General features: G+C 43.7%; 1 non-coding gene across 1 annotated transcript; it reads left to right on the forward strand.

Annotated features, from left to right (window-relative positions):
* The first annotated feature begins 1742 nt into the window (after window positions 1-1742).
* On the forward strand, window positions 1743-1814 carry TRNAC-GCA. Its single transcript has one exon. It is a non-coding gene; the product is annotated as a tRNA-Cys (tRNA).
* The last annotated feature ends 463 nt before the right edge of the window (window positions 1815-2277 follow it).

The following is a 2277-nucleotide window of genomic DNA, read 5'->3' on the forward strand; positions in this document are numbered from 1 at the left end:
CTGTCCAAGGTGGGGGAATCCAAAGGAACCCTTCTGGCACCCACACACGTGCACCCCACGAGTACATTTCTTAGAGTCATCCTGGACAGACAAGGTGTCTACGGCAAACAAATGCTTCTCCCCTTTGTGCTCCGTTGCGCCCCCAGGGTCAGGAGCCGTTGCGATGGCAACTCCATAAAGCAGCGGCTCCCTGGGTCACAGCTTTCCCTGCTTCATGCTCTCTCCTCTTCACTCCTGCTCCCTGGATCACTTTTCTAAAGAAAACACCTGCAAATCAAGCCAACCCCATGACAGGCTTTTTGTTTGGGAGAATCGAGGATAAGCCATAACCTTGAATTTAGTGACGTACTGTGGTCATTGGAGGCTGGAGGAGCAGCGATGAGGGCGGGGGGGAGTGGGGGAGTCACAAGACAGGACTGAAGGTCAGGGCAATCGGAGGGAATTTGGTTTGGTTTTTGTTTATTTTTGTTCATTTATTTTTTTAAGTTGACCTTTTTATGTTGAGATCATTGTAGATTCTCATGCTGTTGGAGGAAGCAACCTAGAGAGATCCCGTGTAGCACAACTACCCAGGGTCACCCAGGGGTAACATCTCGTGACACTATGGCACAACGTCACAACCAAGATATCACTGTTGATATAAATGCCCCATCTTACTGTTTCCTTGGTTTTGCTTGTACTCATCTGTGTGTGTGTTTAGTTTCAATAACTCTATTGCCTGTGTGGGTTCATATATCCATCACCACAGCCCAGATACTGAACGGTTCCATGACCTCAAGGATCTCTGGTATCGCCCTTTTTTATCACCACTACTACCTCTCTCCTCCAATCTCCAATGCACCTCCCACCCCACCCCTAGGATCCACTCATCTGCACTCCATTTTCTATAATTTTGTCATTTCAAGTATGTTATATAAATGGAATCATATACTACATAACCTTTTGGAATTGGCGTTTTTTTCACTGAAAATAATTCCCTGGAGATTAATCCAAGAGTAAATCAACAGTGCTTTTTATTGCTGAGTAGTATTCCATGGTGTGGATATACTGTTCAACCATTTGCCTGTGGAAGGCCCAGTTTTGGGCTATTAGGAGTAGTCTGCCATGTACATTCATGGACAGGTTTTTGTGTGTGTGTGTGAACATAAGCCTCCATTTCTCTAGGGTAAGTGCTAAAGAGTGCAATTGCTGAGTCATATGGCAAATGCATGTTTAGTTTTGTGAGAAACTGCCAATCTGTTTTCCAGAGGGGCTGTCTCATTGTGCACTCCTATTTGCAATGCATGAGTGACCCAGTGTGTCTGCATCATTGCCAGCGTGTGGTGTGGTCTCTATTTTTTTATTTGAACCATGCTGATAGATGCGTAGCAACATTTCATTGTAATCTGTATTTGCATTGCCTCATGGCTTTCAGTGTTGAAGGTATTTTCCTATGTTCATTCGCCATTTGTGGATTTTTTTTCAGGGAAATGTCATAGTTGAATTAGAAGTGAGTTTCCTGTAAACAGCATATTGTTGGATCACTTAAAAAAATAGACTCTGCCAATCTCTTCCTTTTAATTGGTGTATTTAAATAATTTACATTAAGGCAAATTATTAACATGTTAGAACTTAAGTCTGCTGTTTTATTGTTGATTTTCTGTTTGCTTTCTCTGCTCCTCTTCTCTTGCCTTTCTGTGGATTACTTGAACATTAGGAGTCCATCTTGATATATTTATAATGATTTTGGGTGAATCTGGGCTTCCCTGGTGGCTCAGAGGGTAAAGCATCTGCCTGCAATGCAGGAGACCCAGGTTCGATCCCTGGGTGGGGAAGTTCCCCTGGAGAAGGAAATGGCAACCCACTCCAGTATTCTTGCCTGGAAAACCCCATGGATGGAGAAGCCTCGTGGGCTACAGTCCATGGAGTCAGAGTCACAAAGAATTGGACATGACTGAGCGACTTCACTTTGGGTGAGTCTATGTGTATGGTTTTCCTAGTGGTTGCTCTGGGTATTACAACACACACTCATAATTTATCTAAAAGTGTCAACATGTTAGGGACTTTCCTGGTGATCCAGTGGCTAAAACGCTGTGCTCCCAAGGCAGAGGGCCTGGGTTCCATCCCTGGTCAGGGAACTAGGTCCTGCATACCTCAGCAAACCTGTCTGCCACAACTAAGACTCAGCACAGCCAAATAAATAAATAGTTATTTTAAAAAATTAACAGAAAAAAAAACATTTTAACACTTTCAGTGAAGCATGGACACCTCCCTCCTGCTTAGATGCCTTTACTTTTC

Source organism: Oryx dammah, unplaced genomic scaffold (assembly GCF_014754425.2).
Source record: "Oryx dammah isolate SB20612 unplaced genomic scaffold, SCBI_Odam_1.1 HiC_scaffold_8, whole genome shotgun sequence".
NCBI classification, from domain to species: domain Eukaryota; kingdom Metazoa; phylum Chordata; class Mammalia; order Artiodactyla; family Bovidae; genus Oryx; species Oryx dammah.